The following is an 18,992-nucleotide window of genomic DNA, read 5'->3' as shown; positions in this document are numbered from 1 at the left end:
TTTGAATCTTGGCTCGGATAAATCTGCGCGCACTTGTTTCGACGTGTCACGTTTATCACTTCGAAATTCCCAAACGAATGAAAAGTAAAAATGTTCAGTGAGCGCTCAGTATTTAGGTAGGCCGCCGCAAACGCGTTAACAACCGTCTGGTCTCTGAACCACAGGAAATGAGCTCGTATATCGTCGATCGACGTGATGATGGTTTGAAAGAACAATCCAATCTTCATGTTTGTGTCGACACGTTGAACGTCCCGGATTCTTTTCAGTAAATTCAAGTTCATATCGAAGTTGGAACTCTTCAGAACAACGACCATGAAAGTATGTTTACTCCCAATCACCTGCAGACTTTCCAGGCCTGTGCCACTTCCGTCAGCACTCTCGAAATGGAATAAAGTTTTGGGGTGATTTCCATTTCTCACGAAACTATTGAAATCGACCAATGAATCACTCACAAAGACATTGTGGTCGAAGTTAAAACAATTGTTCAGCTCAAAGATAAGACCGGCTTCTTCAGAAATGAAGGTCAGCACGGCCATCAGAGCTGCATGAATTTCCATAGTCGTTGAACGAAATTTTCCTGGTTACTAAATCAAGTTACAAAGACGAATTTGTTGAAATGAACATTCATTCAATTTGTACATCATCGATTTAATGGCTAGCGTTAGTCATTATATTGTTCCTTAATTAAAAATAGTCAGGTATTTTATAGTCGTCGTTCCCATGTAGTTAGTAAGTGTTAGTAAGTCGGGTGCGATAGGCTGATCTATTATTGAAGATGCTATACCCTGAAAAGCTTAAGGAACTTAGTGCAAAAGAGATGCACGATTTTGTGAGAGATGTTCAGGAACATACCTGCAAGAAAATTTATCTGCCACATGCGACGCAGATTTTTTTGGTAAGGTTTTGGTTGTTTCCAGTCAAATTTTTTTTTTAGCCCCGTACGAAGTACTGGGGGCTTATAAGATTAATATGCCGTTTGTAACACGTCGAATTGGAAGCAGACAGTAAGGGCAAAGCATTTGGTTATGTTAATAGATGACGAATCCGCAATAAAAAAAATGTCCGTCCGTCCGTCCATCCGTCCGTCCGTCCGTCCGTCTGTGACCCCTCTAGCTTGAGCAAATCAGAACCTTTTTTCAAAATTCTTTTTTTCCCCGATTGGTATCGACAAAAGTAAGGTCAAGTTCGAAAATGGGCATGGTAGGGTCGGCCCTTCCAGAGCTAGGGCCCTATAGGTGTTTTTCAGTCTTTCGACGATATCTACCGAAATACGCACGCAATAGCTGCTTGTGATATGTCAAATGAAAGGTATTGAGGAGTGGAACAAAGTTGCTGAACATTGTTTTTGGGTAAGATGCAACTCGAGCTTGTTGGGAGGGCTCAAAGGTCGTTACTCAGCCCTAAGTGTTTTTTGCACATAAATCGAGTAAATCTCATCCGATTTTGCTAGTTTTTGTTTCATTTGAGAGATAATTGAATACCCAATAGAAAGTTTGCAAAAAATTTTGGGTTTCTAAAATAATCTCGTAAATTGTTGGTTTTATTTGAGAGGTACTTCGTACGGGCTTTCGTAATTCCGCTATGCGCATATTTATAAATGAACACTTTCAGTAAATTTGACAATGCCCAACTTGACTTGCATTTTGGTAACAGACGCATTAGAGGGTTGTAGACGTATTAGGGTTCCGGGCTTATTACGGCTACGGGTGTATTATGGTTACGGACGAAATAGGATTACGGGTCGTACGGGGCTAAGTCGCAGCAAACGCTCCGACTGTTCTGATGCCTTGTTGTAAAAATTATTTGGCAGATGATGAGAAAAACTAAGCCAGCTTGTTTGAACTAAAATTGGGTGTAAAATTTAATTTTTGCGTAACGAAGCTGAAAGCTGAAAGAGATATCATTCATTTTAGAAATTGTATTTCAAAGACTGTGTCACACCTTTCTCGAAGAGTTTTTTGTTGGGATATCAGTCGTTTCAGAAGTGCTTTTTAGAACAAAATTCCAAAATCTGACGAAAATCGAAAATTTGACGAAATTGCAAAATTTGACGAAAATCGAAAATTTGACGAAATTAGAAAATTTGACGAAAACCGAAAATTTGACGAAATTCGAAAATTTGACGAAGAAAGTAATTCTCTATCTGCAACCATTCAAGAAATACCTCTAAAACCCTAATCGACCCACCCATTTCAAATTTTTGACATTTTTCACATATGCCAATCTGTTCTACTCGTAAAACTCTGAGACTTTGCCGAAGAAAGTAACTCTCTATCTTTCATAACCCAAAAAATATTAGTCCTTTCATCCTACGCTCGAGTAGCTCAAAATTTGGTCACCCTGACCACTCATTCTGATTTTTCCTGGGGTGATAGCGTATAGAAGAAGAAGATAGCGTATCACATTTTCATTTTTATGCCCACCCTGAGGCTCCTGCTAAATTTCATGGAGATTAGCTGACTAGTTTCCGAGATCGACCGTCGATAGATAGATAGAAACATACAGAGTAAGTTGAAAGATTTTGATTGTTTGGGAAAAGTCAATTTGGTCAATTTAGTATGAAAAGTGCCAATTTCAAAACGATGTATCTCCGGTAATTTTAAAGCTACATAGTCGAGTGATAGCTCGTTTTGCTCGAATTTGAAGCGAGAATATGATAGAATAGGGTGATATTGTCGTGATAAAGTCTAGAGGGCAGGAACTGAAATGTCCAGCTACATAGTTGCCGCGTCTCAAAAAAATGTCTTCGTTCTTTTTTTGGAAGTTAGACTGCGTCAAGTCCTCCGCTATCGCTCCGGACATGATGGGTTGTGGGGTAGATTTGCATCATGGTGCGAATAAGAGATGCAATATGTTACCGAATTCTTACGACTTAAACTTAAATACCCATGATGTTTGCTGGATTGAAATAATTCCTTTTATTGCATACGCGGTGTGATTCCCCGAAAAAATTATTCACCTAGGATATATAAACAAACATTATACTTCTGTAAATTGTCATTTAAAGTGTAATTCGCATATCTTGTTGTCTCGTTTTCGCTTATGCGATAAAAAGAATATGCACGTATGACAAGCCGTCTCGGCAAGCCTCGACCGCTTTGTCATACGTGCATTCGTTTGGGGGGCGAAAGTACTTTCGCACCTCTTGTGATGTCGTGGCTTACTGAGAGTTGAATTTCGGCCACGGGCTGCAAACTTCGCACACGGTTGAATTTTTTTACTTTCGTCCCTTGTGATCCATACAACTTTTCATTACAATAACTACGAAAATTGTAATTTGAGCTTCCTAAACACGTTCCAACTGATGAAATTTACCGAAATAAGCTGAAATATGCGGGGGTCCAGGGGGCGGCAGCCCACTGGTAAAAGAAAAAATGTTAAATTAATGGCAACGTTCTTTTCTATCACAACAATCACAGCGATCACAACGACACCTGACGGAACACATGTTGTTGCTGTCATTTACTTTCGCATCCTCGTTTGAGAGCCGAAAGTACTTTCGCTCCTCTGTTGTTGCTGTCATTTACTTTCGCATCTTCGTTTGGGGGGCGAAAGTTCTTTCGCACCTCTTGTGATGTCGTGGCTTACTGAGAGTTGAATTTTTAAACTTTCGCATCTCATTCGGGAAGCGAAATAGTCATTTGTGTACCTGTTTTGGACGATTGATTTAAGGCAATTTCGCGGATTGTAGGCCGAACGAAGTGAGGTCTACAAGCGAAAGTGCCTTAAATCAACCGTCCCAAACAGGTGCACATGTGAGTTTTCATGCAGAGGGCCGGAAACCCGAGAAAATTCGATAATTTCGCCCTCATTTTCGGCCCCGAAGCATGAAAATTACAATTTTCGTAGTTAGTGTAATGAAATAGTTATTTACGTATCGATTGAGTAGGCCGAAAGAGTTACGTATTAAGTTTTGTATGCTTGCTAAGAGGACCGAAAGTAAAGAAATGTCAATTAAAGGGGCGAAAGCGAAAGCGAATTGACAGCTTTACTTTCGGTCATTTTAGCAAGCATACAAACATATAATAATATTGCAAAATGTTGACGAAGCAAAACAAAACAAAAATATTCCGGAGACCTACAATCGCTAAATCAAACTGGTGTGCATTAGTCATTTGTGTACCTGATTTGCACGATTGATTTTAGGCAATTTCGCGGATTTTAGGCCGAACGGAGTGAGGCTTACAAGCGAAAGTGCCTAAAATCAATCGTCCAAAGCAGGTGCACATGTGAGTTTTCATGCAAAGGGCCGAAAACTCAAGAAAAAATCAAAAATCACCCTCATTTTTGGCTTCAAGCATGAAAACGTTATTTTGCACCAGCTGGTCCCATTTGGAATTGTATGTGACCAGATGGTGCAAAATAACGTATGCACACCAGTTCGTTTTAGCGATTGTACTTTATGCGAAAAACACACGAGCAATTTACAATTTTGCGTTGATGGGATCGCCAATTATGCTGCGTTATCCATTGTTTGGCTTGTAGTGAATATCTGATTACAATGGAAAAAGCAGCATAATTGTCGATCATATCAACGCAAAATTGCTCGTGTGTTTTCGACCTTAGGCTGTATATGGACCCAGAAACAAAGAAATGTATGAACAAACTGGGTTCATTAATGAAAAGGGCTACGGGTGAGGTCAAATCAAAGGATTATCTGTTACAAACATCGATATAATATACTGTAGAGTAGATAATGAGACACGAAGAACGAAATTTCGGAACTGAAGCGCACATATAAGTGCAAAAAATACGAATCACAACACAAAACGAAGAGAAAAAGGAAATTGAGAAATGCAGAGTTTCAATTATTTTCAAATATTTGTATGACATTATTTCGCGCGCTTTCTCAAAACGTAAATTACGTCACACATACATCCATGTGATCTTTCCGCATAAAGTTGCTTTGGCATTACATATCTAACCTATATTATATCGATGGTTACAAAGAATTTCAAGCGCAACACAACGTGGAAACGTAGATTACGTTTTGGGAACATTAGGGAAACGGAAGATTGATGATTTTTATGAAAAGGTCGGTCATTGAAAATGAACAACAGATTGAAAAATTGTTACAACTAAAATTATTCGGAAAATGCGGAAAATGTAGCTGCCTGTCTCAAATTGAATTTTACAATAAATGTTCGTTGATCGATAAAAGAATCAATGAAATCAATGTGACGTTGCCGTTTTTCATGTCATTACGGCCCAATTTTGTTAGAAAAAAAAATCAAAAATATCATTTAAAACAGGCCCATACAGCGGTAACACCTTATTGGCAACGACTTGCTTCAAACGAGGTTTCTTAATTTTTGCAATAAATCTGGGAGGAAATCAACTACATCGCTCTTCTACCGTACAACGCATAAAAACGATAAAAAACTTAGAGCAGCACGAATTGCACCAATTTACGAATAGCATTTGCACACAAGTTCCGTCGGTTGAGGGTTGAATGGCTTAACAACTTGGACTTAGAAATTTAGTAAGTTTATTTAATGAATACATGTAGTATCTGCCATACGATTAATAATAAAGTTCCGTCTAGAAACAACCTGACTAAAATATGTTTTTTTAATCAAACATAAAACCGATGTAACGACAGAGATTAACGTGTTACATGTTTTAAGTAGTAATTGAATTCGTGCTTTAATTGCAGTTACAGTAGAAATGGCCCGCGATATAATATAGGGTAGGTAAGTAATGTCAAAGCAACTTTATGCGGAAAGATCACATGGATGTATAAGGCGCGGATCCACTTATCTGCGGTCGACGCGGTCGACGCGGTCACCGGGGGTCAGAAGAAGATTTTTAAATAGATTTTTTTTTAAACCAAAAGCCGCCCGGGTCAGAAACGGTTTCTCTTCTATCCGCCTGGGTCAGAGAAAAAGCTGGATCCGCCCCTGGATGTATGGGTAACGTAACTTCTTCTTCTTCTTCTTCTTTTTCAGCCTGTTTCTATCCACTGCTGGATGTAGGCCTCTCCAACTTCTTTCCATTTTGTACGATCCATTGCCATTTGCTGCCAGTTTGTACCTGCAATATTCTTAATTCCGTTTGTCCATCTCTCTGGTGGTCTACCTATAGCTCGTCTTTTATATGGTCGCCAGTTCATGATCTTTTTGGTCCATCTTGCAATATGTCCCGCCCAGCTCCATTTCAGAGATGCTATTCTTTCCATGACATCAACGACCCTGGTCTGTTGTCGAATCCATTGATTCGTCATTCTGTCTCTGAGTGTTATTCCAAGCATACTCCGTTCCATGGCTCTTTGTGTCACTCTCAATTTATCTTCGGATGCTTTCGTTAAAGTCAGCGTTTCCGCTCCATAAGTGAGCACTGGAAGGACACAAGTGTCGAACACTTTGCGTTTCAGACTTTTATTCATTTTGCTTTTGAAAATTAGTCTGAGTCGTCCGAACGCTGCCCATGCAAGACCAATCCTACGTCTTATTTCTGCAGTCTGGTTGTCCAGACCTAACTTCAGTTTATGTCCTAGATATACGTAGCTGTCGACTCGTTCAATGACAGTGTCACCAATTTTGATTTCTCTATCGTCCCCGATGTTGGTCATGACGTTTGTTTTCGATAAGTTCATCTTGAGGCCAACTTTGCATGCCTCTTCACTTAACTGTTGTAGCATAAGCTGAGCCTGACCTAGATTCGCTGCTATCGGTACAATGTCATCAGCGAAGCGGAGATTGCTCGCTCAGGTACTCTCCATTTATCTTTATTCCCATTTTACTCCAGTTTAATTGCAGAATCGCCGTGAATAATTTCGGTGAAATGGTGTCACCCTGCCTTACACCTCGGCCAATTCTGAATTTCTCCGTGCTCTTATGAAGTAGCATTTTTGTACACACATCGAATTGTGTTGGAGTACCTTGAGTCTACTCTACATTCGTCTAATGCGTCCAACATCGACCATGTTTCCACTGAATCGAAAGCTTTTTCGAAGTCTATGAATAGCAAGACTATGTCGATGTTGTATTCACGACACTTCTCAATAAGCGTTCTCATCACCTGCAAATGGTCGTTTGTGCTGAAACCAGATCTGAAAGCAGCTTGCTCAACAGGTTGGTAGAAGTCGAACTTGTTAGTTAGTTCCTCTTCGTAATGATTTTCGTAACGTTACTTACGTTTTGAGAAAGCGCGCGAAATAATGTCATACAAATATTTGAAAATAATTGAAACTCTGCATTTCTCATTTTCCTTTTTCTCTTCGTTTTATGTTGTGATTCGTATATTTTGCACACACACGGCTCTTAACGGATCGGATGAAACCGATTTTTTTTCGGATTGACCCGAAAAAGATTTCATCCGAATCCGATCCGAACCGATTTCTTTTCATCCGAACTAGATCCGAACTGAATTGATCCGATCCGAAATCCATCCGAAATCTGAAGTTTTTAATCGGATATCCGAAATCTATCCGAAAATAATGAAACAGTCTCTGTCATTAGAATAATTAAGAATAACAAAAAAACACAAATTCAGTAGAATACTCTACTCCAGTTCGCTTTTGGAGCTCGTTCAGAAACGATTTTTTCTTCACTGAGTTTCGTTCAGTTAACGATGACAGGTGTAACTGTGAGGTTAGATTTCTCACGACGTATTTTGATCGTGACATGTTACCCAAATGTCATGAAACTGTGATGGACGTTAATTTACAATCGATGTTTTATGGTTTGTGTCGCCTTCAATTGAATACAAATCTTTTGTCTTGTCATTTGTCGTTTGTTCGTGCATGTGTTCAAATCATCCGTTCGTGCACAGTAATCAAATGAATTAAAATATGGACGAATTGCTAGTATTGGACCAAAATAATCGTCCGATTTTTAATGAGCAAGGTCAAGTTCTGCTGTATGACGTTGGATGTAAGTAATTCTTTGGAAAAAATTTGTGTTCTCTTGCTCTTCGTTGCCTTGCACATATCATAAATTTGGCCGCCCAGGACGTCTTGAGCTCATTGAAAAATTACACACCTGATGACAACGTTCCACTCCCAAGACGAATTGCAATTGGATAATGAAGTTTTGGATGACATCGATCTGGAACATGAAATTGAGGATTCAGAAGACGAGGAATGGTTCGAAGATGATGCAGTTGGCGATGGAAAGATTGTAACGAAATTGCGAAATCTCGTCCGCAAAATCCGCAAATCCGTGCTCCTGCGACAGAAACTCAATAAGCTCTGCAAGATGTGAAGTATGTGGTACATACCCATTCTAGATGTGAAGCATCGTTGGAATTTGTCTTATTTCATGATCGATCGGGCTGAATACCTAAAAACTCCACTGAAGGCACTTTGCGCTAATGAGAAGTCACTGGCACCGTTTCATCGTGCAACTCAACTTGTCAGCATGGAGCGCCACTCTACGATTCATGCTTACTTGCCAACGTTGGATTGGCTTATCGTAAGTTTGGAAGGCATTGCTCGTGGACCATCGTCTTTGATTCATGCTGCCAAAGCAGGTCTTCAAAAACTTGAAAAGTACAACGAAATAATTAAGTCGAGCAAGATTCCGTTCATCGCCGTTTTCCTGAATCCTGCACTGAAGCTCAATTACTTCAAAGAACATAAATACGGTAACGTCCGCGACATAAAGAACGAAATTTCGGAATATTTTTCCGAGAATTATGACAACTACGACGGGTCGATGTCACAAGAAGAGAAAATTGACGAAGAAGATGATTTGTACAAACACATGTACAAACGATCGAAGAAAGACAAAGTGTGTTCAGAAATTCAAAAATATTTGAATTTGGATCTCGAACCGCCGGGAGTGGATGTACTTGAATATTGGAAATCGCCCAACATTCAATCGGCCTTCCCGAAACTCAGTAAGATGGCAAGAGACGTTCTACCTATCCAGTCGTCATCCGTGTCAGTCGAAAGAGACTTCTCAAAGGTAGCTAAAGTGGCCTCACCGCATCGATCTTCCTTGTTGACAGAGACAATCCGAGCTTCAATGTTTATGAAGTCGTGGTACGAGAATAATAAGTCGTAATGACATTCATTTCCATTTTGTTTTTTATTTTGAAATATTGACCTTTCTTTTGTAAATTGAATTTGACGAACGTAATAAACTTTATATCGAAGTTGACCTTCTACTTCTCGAATTTCCGCGTTAAAAATCCAATGTGATCCGAAGTCAATCCGAAAAATATCCGATCCGATCCGAATCCGAAAATAGACAATCCGAATTCGTCGGTTCCGAATCCGAAAATTTTAGATTATCGTTTTTCGGATTCGGATCGGATATATTTCCGAAATTTCGCTCTTCGTGTCTCATTATCTACAGTATATTATATCGATGGAAATGGCTGATTGTGTTAAAAAAGAATAATTTTTGTACCGATACAGGAAATAGTATTTTTCAACGTTTTGTTTATAGTGTGTCGGAAATGAGCGACGAAGTCGCGATATTTTTACACTTGATAAACAAAGTCGATTTTTTCAGCACCAATTCTAAGTTTTCCTTTTAGGACGTGTGTTGAAAATAGTATTTTCTCTGCTTAAAGACTGAAATTCGACGGATTTCGATACGCATTCTACGATCGATAAGTTCAATTTTTCTCATAGAGAGGTGTTTGCGGCCAAGAAAGTCCTTTCTCGGTCGCTCTCTCCGGCCGAAAATGGATTTTCATATATATTTTTCCGGCCGCGATCAAGTGTGCATGCTTTGTTGTTGAAATGGCTGTAGAGTGATTTCTATGTTAATGGTGCTGTGGTTTCGTCTCATTTCAGTTTTCAAGCACAAGAATCGTCGTTTGTGACTCGTGATGAAAGCTGAATTTTTCGGTACACGTCGTAAGCTTGTCCTAACGAGGCGGAGCCGAAAAATTCAACTTTTCGTCGCTCGTAACAAAATGTACTATTTCCTAACGCACGCTAAGTGGCAAATTTGAAAAATTTGAAAAATCTACCAAAAATAGTAAAAAATTGAAAATTCGTAACCATTACAGAGAATTGGTAATCGTTACCAATCTTAGTTGGTAAACAATGTTCTAAATGCCATTACCCAACAAAAATGGCAAAAAACCGAAAATTCGTAACCATTACAGAAAGTTTGTTGTTGTTACCAACTCCAGTTCGTAACAAAAAATTACAAGATGAAACTTAAAAATAGGTACTAACAATTGCTAAACATTTGTAAAATGGAAACAACCAAAATTTTACCAAAACAAGGCATCAGAACAGTCGGAGCGTTTGCTGCGACTTAGCCCCGTACAACCCGTAATCCTATTTCGTCCGCAACCATAATACGTCCGTAGCCCTAATAAGCCCGGAACCCTAATACGTCTACAACCCTCTAATGCGTCTGTTACCAAAATGCAAGTCAAGTTGGGCATTGTCAAATTTACTGAAACTGTTCATTTTTAAAATTGCGCATAGCGCAATTACGAAAGCCCGTACGAAGTACCTCTCAAATAAAACCAACAATTTACGACATTATTTTAGAAACCCAAAATTTTTTGCCAACTTTCCATTAAGTATTCAATTACCTCTCAAATGAAACAAAAACTAGCAAAATCGGTTGAGATTTACTCGATTTATGTGCAAAAAGCACTTAGGGCCGAGTAGCGGCCTTAGTGCAAGGGCCCAAATTTGAAACTTTTTTTGCCATCATTCTATTCGGCATTCAATTATCTCTCAAATGAAACAAAAACTAGCAAAATCGGATGAGATTTACTCGATTTATGTGCAAAAAACACTTAGGGCCGAGTAGCGGCCCTAGTCCAAGGGCCCAAATTTGAATTTTTTTTCGCCATCATTCAATTCGGCATTCAATTATCTCTCAAATGAAACAAAAACTAGCAAAATCGGATGAGATTTACTCGATTTATGTGCAAAAAACACTTAGGGCCGAGTAGCGGCCCTAGTCGGGCCCAAATTTGAATTTTTTTCGCCATCATTCTATTCGGCATTCAATTATCTCTCAAATGAAACAAAAACTAGAAAAATCGGATGAGATTTACTCGATTTATGTGCAAAAAACACTTAGGACCGAGTAGCGGCCTTAGTCCAAGGGCCCAAATTTGAAACTTTTTTCGCCATCATTCTATTCGGCATTCAATTATCACTCAAATGAAACAAAAACTAGCAAAATCGGATGAGATTTACTCGATTTATGTGCAAAAAACACTTAGGGCCGAGTAACGACCTTTGAGCCCTCCCAACAAGCCCACGTGGCATCTTACCCAAAAACAATGTTCAGCAACTTTGTTCTACTCGTCAATACCTTTCATTTGATATATCACAAGCAGCTATTGCGTGCGTATTTCGGTAGATATCGTCGAAAGACTGAAAAACACCTATAGGGCCCTAGCTCTGGAGAGGCCGACCCTACCATGCCCATTTTCGAACTTGACCTTACTTTTGTCGATACCAATCGGGGAAAAAAAGAATTTTGAAAAAAGGTTGTGATTTACTCTAGCTAGAGGGGTCACGGACGGACGGACGGACGGACGGACATTTTTTTTATTGCGGATTCGTCATCTATGAACATAACCAAATGCTTTGCCCTTACTGTCTGCTTCCAATTCGACGTGTTACAAACGGCATATTAATCTTATAAGCCCCCAGTACTTCGTACGGGGCTAAAAATCTGCGTCGCATGTGGCAAATGTTCAGGAACAGATCAGCAAGAAAATTTATCTGCCACTTTGCGACGCAGATTTTTTTGGTAAAATTTTGGTTGTTTCCAGTCAAATCTTTTTTGGTAAAAATTATTTGGCAGATGATGAGAAAACCTAAGCCAGCTTGTTTGAACTAATTGGATATACAATTTAATTTTTGCGTAACGAAGCTGAAAGCGTCAACTCTAGCGATATCATTCATTTTAGAAATTGTACTTCAAAGACTGCGTCACACTTTTCTCGAAGAGATTTTTGTTGGGATAACAAGTACGTACAAAAATCGAAATTGGTAAAATCAACAGTCGTAACAGTAAACTAGTAAAGTCACGAATCAGTAACAACAACTGACATTTTCGTACTTTATACTAAAAAACTGTTGATTTATGATTTACCAATTACAGACCCAAATCAACAGTGCCGATTTGGAAACTCAACATTTTCAGTGTAGTTGCCACCAACATGTAATAATTTTTCAACTTCTTTGAACGGTATTCTTTTCCTGTTATCCCGCACCTCCCTATCAAATTATCAGTAATACAAGCTTGAAAGACACCGAAATTTATGTCAAACACAAAGAAAAACATATGTAAAGCGGACACGATCTAAGCGAATGGAAAAAATAAACAAACGAAGAGAAAAAAGAAACTGAAAGCCAATGTTGCACGAGGACATCCCGGCGAAAGCGGCAACATTACCCCGATTAGAATATATCACGTTTAATAGAGTATTTTATGTACGTCCCTTTATACAGTCCCCCCCATCATATCCATGTTTAGATTATGGTTCATATGATAGACACAATTTATGGGTCATACGAATGAAATTTATGCTGCCGGAGGTGATGGTTGATGGTAGAAAGGGAGTGAGAAAAGTGAGGAATAAAAATCCTTGTCCGGTCGACCATAATTTCCTTGGGCAATGAATAAATTTACTACGAGATCTACGGTGAACGTTGTATGAAAATAAACACAGACCTATCTGTGGGGCTCGTTATAGTGAACATAAAAATAATGAATACATGGGCTGTAAATGCACATTGCACACACATCCAACAATAAATAAATTGCTCAATTTAACGTTCAAGAATCGCATATATTTACGGCGAAAAGCGTAAAGCATACCCACGATTGGCTTTTGTTATTTTAGTGAACGAAGGAATATTTTCCCGTTGTTCAAGGAATTAACTTATAACACACTTAAGCACCGCAACGTACTCTAACTAATTAAATAAGAATCAGTAAACTATTCACATAATTTATGTCGACAAACGTTTATTAATGAAATGGAAATTGTACATTCCATATTTTGGAGTAATAAAACTAACATCACCGCAGCGCCTCCTCATTCCTCTTCGCCCATCTTCTATTTATTAACCTTTTTATCAAAAACCGAATGTAAACTTTTACTTCACGACAGCACTATCGCTCACACTGAAAATGAAACTCTCTAGGTCCTACGAAAATCTGTGTAGGTCCTACAAAATTGCTGGGTTGATTTGGAATGAACATTGCTATTCTGTTGATTTTACAAAATACTTGGTAAATGTTACCGAAAGTTAACTCAACAGTGAAATTGTTGTGCTTAAGGTTGGTTCGTATTGATTACAGGACATATCTGCAACATGCGGGTTTGTTAATTTTACAATTTGTTGGTAATGTTAACAGAACATTTTGTTATACCATTTCAGTTGGTAAATTTTACCAATTTTCTGAAATGGTTACGAATTTTCTACGGTTTTTGACAGCTAATCGCATTGGGAACATTGCTTACCAACTCGGATTGGTAAACATTACAAATTTTCTTTAATTGTTACGAATCTTCTATTTTCTACGATTTTTACTGGTTAATAGCATTAAGAATTAAGAACGATATCAGAAACTCGGATTGGTAACCGTTACAAATTTTCTGTAATGGTTACCAATGCTAGTTGGCAGATATCATTTTTTGTACTATTAACCAGCACAATGGTAAATAACCGAAAATTCGTAACCATTACAGAAAATTTGTAATGGTTACCAATCCGACCTCATAATATAATGTTCCAAATGTAATTACCAACCAAAAATAGTAAAAATCCCAGAATAGTATGTTACATTGGGTGCTGCGGAGGTAGTTCATTACATGAGGGATCAATTTGTGATACGAGCGGAACTCACTCTACACTTGTCAAAATAACAGTTTTCAAACCTTTGTCCTTCAACACACACTTGTGAGTTCCGCTCGTATCACAAATTGATCCCTCATGTAATGAACTACCAAACAGCACCCAATGTAACATACTATTCTGTGAATAAACATTGAAATTATTTCTAAAGCAATGGCCGACACATTCATTTCTGCGTTTCTTAAAAATAATTTGTTGAAAGTTACAAAGCTTTTGCTTACGTTATTATGCATTCAATTCAAGTTACGACTGCAGCAAAATTTATTAGGATCATAACGAAAGCAACAAAAACTGTTTTTGTTTCAGTGTTTGAAAATTATAATGATGATAATCTTGTAAGGGGCCATACATAAAGTACGTACTCACTTAGGGGGGAGGGTGGTGTCTAAAATTTGACCGTTTTATATGGAAAAAAGCGTACGAAACGGGGGGGAGGGGGTCAAAAAACGCCCGTACACCGCGTACGTACTTTATGTACGGCCCCTAAGATGTAGGTAATGTACTATTACTTCTCTAGTGAGGTAATAAACTTTCGCGAACGGACACAAAATGTGTCCATAGGTAATAAACGATTTCCGAGGGGGGCATACATACATGTAATGTTAATTTTCCGGAGGGGACATGCATTAAAATTTGTTGTTATTACCAACTCCAGTTCGTAACAAAAAATTACAATAAGAAATCCCGGCAAAAACTCTTTCAGAGCAAAGTTGGACGCAGTCTACAGTCTATATGTGTGATAACTTCTAAAACAAGTGATATCGCTAGAGGTGACGCTGTCAGCGTCGTTACGCAAAATTGAATTTCACAGCCAATTACTTGAAATTAGCTGATCTAGTTTTCCAAACCATTCGCCAATTTTTTTTTTTTTCAGAAAAAATTTTAACCAACAGAATTTTGACTGAAAAATTTTCAACAAAAAATTCTGCGTCGCATGTGGCAGATTGAATGTTCTCGTAGGTTTGTCCGTGAGCATCTGCCACTTTGCGACGCAGAATTTTTTGTTGAAAATTTTTCAGTCAAAATTCTGTTGGTTAAAATTTTTTCTGAAAAAAAAAAATTGGCGAATGGTTTGGAAAACTAGATCAGCTAATTTCAAGTAATTGGCTGTGAAATTCAATTTTGCGTAACGACGCTGACAGCGTCACCTCTAGCGATATCACTTGTTTTAGAAGTTATCACACATATAGACTGTAGACTGCGTCCAACTTTGCTCTGAAAGAGTTTTTGCCGGGATATCAGTCGTTTTAGAAGTTAAGTCGGAAGTTGACGAAAATTAGAGGTGTGTGCCGGTTTTAAAATAGTCGGCGGCGGTGCGCCGACTGGTAAGGGATCGGCGGCGGCTAAATTATTTCAGAACGGCACATTGACTTAGTGTCAAACTTCGAAAGAACTCAGCTGATTCGGTTATGCAGTGTTGCGAGTTTCGAACATTTTTCAGGTTATTTTTTTCGAATCAACTAGAGTGTTGTTAATTCTTGGGAATAAAAGAAATATTTCACTTGCATAGTATTGGCTAAGGAAAGGTGTATAATTTGATTCTCACGTCTTACATTATTTGCGCATAATTACATCACACAAAAATGACTATTCGAAACTGGCAGCACTAACATCACCGACGACTAATTTTCGGAAGCACTGAGTATTCGGAACAGCTGTGATTTGTGAACTGTCAAATTTTGTTGATATACCGTTCGATTTGTCACAATTATTCTGGCGCGATCAATATTTTGATTCTGATATTTGTGTAGCTTTTGGCCATTGTGGACTTACCAAACATCTGCTATTTTTGCCAACTTTTTAGTGCATCATAATGGACCTTCATTGTAAGCTTCGATGGTATTTGGGTTGTTGTGTTGTAACATTTTGTGTTTGTTTGTTTAAGGCTATATTTTACCAAAAAAATCTGCGTCGCAAAGTGGCAAATGTTCAGGAACAGACCAGCAAGAAAATTTATCTGCCGCATGCGACGCAGATTTTTTTGGTAAAATTTTGCTTGTTTCCAGTCAAATTTTTTTTGGTAAAAATTATTTGGCAGATGATGAGAAAAACTAAGCCAGCTTGTTTGAACTAATTGGGTGTAAAATTTAATTTTTGCGTAACGAAGCTGAAAGCGTCAACTCTAGCGATATCATTCATTTTAGAAATTGTATTTCAAAGACTGCGTCACACTTTTCTCGAATAGATTTTTGTTGAGATATCAGTCGTTTTAGAAGTGTAATCAACACTGCTTTTTATAACAGTTTACAGTTTTAATTCAAAAATTTTACGAAAATCGAAAATATGACGAAACTCGAAAATTTTACGAAATTTGACGAAATTCGAAAATTTGACGAAATTTAACGAAATTCGAAAATTTGACGAAATTTGACGAAATTCGAAAATTTGACGAAATTTGACGAAATTTGAAAATTTGACGAAATTCGAAAATTTGACGAAATTTGAAAATTTGACGAAAATCGAAAATTTGACGAAATTCGAAAATTTGACGAAATTCGAAAATTTGACGAAATTCGAAAATTTGACGAAATTTGAAAATTTGACGAAATTTGAAAATTTGACGAAATTTGAAAATTTGACGAAATTTGAAAATTTGACGAAATTCGAAAATTTGACGAAAATCAAAAATTTGACGAAAATCGAAAATTCGACGAAAATTAAAAAATTTGACGAAATTCGAAAATTTGACAAAATTTGAAAATTTGACGAAATTTGAAAATTTGACGAAATTTGAAAATTTGACGAAATTCGAAAATTTGACGAAAATCAAAAATTTGACGAAAATCGAAAATTCGACGAAAATTAAAAAATTTGACGAAATTCGAAAATTTGACGAAATTTGAAAATTTGACGAAATTTGAAAATTTGACGAAATTCGAAAATTTGACGAAAATCAAAAATTTGACGAAAATCGAAAATTCGACGAAAATTAAAAAATTTGACGAAATTCGAAAATTTGACAAAATTTAACGAAAATCGAAAATTTGACGAAATTCGAAAATTTGACAAAGAAAGTAATTCTCTATCTGCCACCATTCAAGAAATATCTCCAAAACCCCAATTGACCCACCCATTTCCAACTTTCGACATTTTTCGCAAATGCCCTTCTTTTCTACTCGTAAAACTCTGAGACTTTGCCGAAGAAAGTAACTCTCTATCTGCCACCATTCAAGAAATACCTCTAAAAACATAATTGACCCACCCATTTCCAACTTTCGACATTTTTCACATATGCCAATGTGTTCTACTCGTAAAACTCTGAGACTTTGCCGAAGAAAGTAAATCTCTATCTCTCATAAGCCAAAAAGTATTAGTCCTTTCATCCTACGCTCGAGTAGCTCAAAATTTGGTCACTCTGACCACTCTAGCTCAACCAAATCTGCACCAATTTTTCTAATTATTTTTTTGTTCGATTCGTGTGGCGAATACCTTTCATTTGATGGGTCACACGCCCCTGCAGGTTTCAATACAGCTGAGCTACAGCTGAAAACGCGTTCCCGACCCTCGAAAACCACACTCAGAAACCACTTCGAGGCCAATAAAACAAAATTCTGGTTTTTCCTGGGGTAATGGCGTATCACATTTTCATTTTTATGCCCACCCTGAGGTTCCTGCAAAATTTCATGGAGATTGGCTGACTAGTTTCCGAGATCGACCGTCGATAGATAGACAGATAGACAGATAGAAACATACAGAGTAAGTTGAAAGATTTTGATTGTTTGGAAAACGTTAATTTGGTGCATTTTCTATCAAAATGACCAACTTCAAAACGATGTATCTCCGGCAATTTTAAAGTTACATAGTCGAGTGATAGCTCGTTTTGCTCGTATTTGAAGCGCGAATAAGATAGAATAGGATTTGTGGTGATACAGGCCAAAGGAAAGAAACTTAAATTCTCGCCTATATATAGTTGCCGCGTGTCAAAAAAATTTCTTCGTTCTTTTTTTGGAAGTTAGACTGCGTCAAGTCCTCCGCTATCGCTCCGGACATGATTCAAAAATAGTTAACAATTGCTAAACATCTGTAAAATTAACAGCGAGAATGGTCACCGATAACAAGTTGATACAAAAATCGAAACTGGTAAAGTCAACAGTCGCAACAAGTAAAGTCACGAATCTGTAACAACAACTGACATTTTCGTACTTTATACTAAAAAACTGTTGTTTATGATTTACCAACTACATACCCAAATCAACAGTGCCGATTTTGTAACTCAACATATTCAGTGCAGCAGCAATGGGAACGGGCCGAAAAAGCTTTTCTTTTTGGTGTAGTAGAGATATGTATTGTCCTGGTATTATAATAATTAGTATGGCTTACTGTCTGCTCTGCCTCCAACCCGAACTATAAAACTGACACAATTAGGTGCTATAACTACCGTTGTGTGTTAAAATATTCTGTTTCGTCTCGTCAATACCTTTCATTTAACATATTTGGCACTATGTTTGAGCGAAAATATCCAGAGATATGCCGGAAAAACTAGTGAAAAACAAGCAAAACACGTTGTTTTGCTTATTTACTCGACAATACATACCTACTGATAGACCCGATTTTTCTCCTTAAGAGCAATAAATCTTTTTATTAAAGTAAGTAACATATTTTTGCGTGCCTCAATGGCACTGCCGCGTCTACATGAAGATCATTTGGACCATGGTCCAGGCGCTGGAAAAAAATAGGGCGCTGGGAGACGGGAAATAAACATCGCTAACGCCGACCCGCACGAAACACCTATTCGTTAGGGGGGTCCAAAAAATAAAAGTGTCGAGGAAGTTGGCGGACCCCGGGGAAAATAAACCTTTATGGCCTCCTGATAAAAATTGTATATGGGGCCGATGCGATCCGAGTAGGTTTATGGGTCGCTCAAGGACGAAACGTGTGAAAAAACACTGAAATTTTCCATACATTTTTTCCATTACTTTGTATGCGAAATTTTTTTTAACGACAATATGAAACTTTTTTGGTCCAGACAACTTAGATTAGATGCAAAAGCAACAAAAATGAGTTGGTTTCATTTTTTTGGAATTTTTATATCGTCTGGACACACCTAACAATATTGATATAGACAAAAATCGACAGATAATTTCCAAGTAATACAAAGTCAGGCGAGGTCACTCTTTAAATTAAGTGTTAGGTGTCGTTGTAAAGGTAATGACAGTGGCTTTCTAACGAGCCCACACACAATAAGTTT

The sequence above is a fragment of the Bradysia coprophila genome, unplaced genomic scaffold (assembly GCF_014529535.1).
Source record: "Bradysia coprophila strain Holo2 unplaced genomic scaffold, BU_Bcop_v1 contig_193, whole genome shotgun sequence".
Lineage (NCBI taxonomy): Eukaryota > Metazoa > Arthropoda > Insecta > Diptera > Sciaridae > Bradysia > Bradysia coprophila.
Note: the sequence above shows the minus strand (reverse complement) of the source record.